Source organism: Penaeus monodon, chromosome 29, assembly GCF_015228065.2.
Source record: "Penaeus monodon isolate SGIC_2016 chromosome 29, NSTDA_Pmon_1, whole genome shotgun sequence".
In the NCBI taxonomy this organism is placed as follows: Eukaryota; Metazoa; Arthropoda; class Malacostraca; order Decapoda; family Penaeidae; genus Penaeus; species Penaeus monodon.
Genome location: NC_051414.1, coordinates 1,268,177 through 1,268,724, shown reverse-complemented (window position 1 = coordinate 1,268,724; position 548 = coordinate 1,268,177). Strand labels below are relative to the sequence as shown.

General features: G+C 29.6%; 1 pseudogene; it reads left to right on the top strand.

The window, feature by feature from the left end:
* Positions 1-548, top strand: part of LOC119591611 — a 25,189-nt pseudogene that overhangs the window by 16,083 nt on the left and 8,558 nt on the right.

Sequence of the window (548 nt, the reverse complement as noted above, 5' to 3'; positions counted from 1 at the left end):
GGAATCCTCATAAACGGGTGGAAATTTCCCCTATCCCCAAAAAAGATAAAAATCCCTTTTATTACAACAGGAAATTATTTTTTCCCTTTCCCCGTAAATTTTTAAAAAATATAACAACAATAAAAAAAAAACATTATTTAAAAAAAATTTTAATAAAAAAAAATTTTTTGAAGAAAATGATGCTTTGTTTTCTGCGAGAAGGAACATTACCATTTGTTTAAATTTATAGTATGATCTTAAATCTTAAAAATGTGTGTTTTCTTTTGTCATTTCTGAAGACCAAGAGTGGAGGGTATTGATAAAGATGATAGAATCCAAAAGATCAAGTTTTGAAGGGCTAGACTATTTTTTTTTTAGATTATAACTGAAACTATTATTGTCATACTAAATATACTTGTCAAGTAATACAATATATGGAATCAGAATATTAGTATCTCTCACTTGCTTCCTACAGAACGAAGCCACTGGTTCTGACCCCTACCCTGAACAGGTGGTTTATCCTTATGGCTCCTAAAATTGATGCATTGAGCAACTATAGCTCAGTTTCT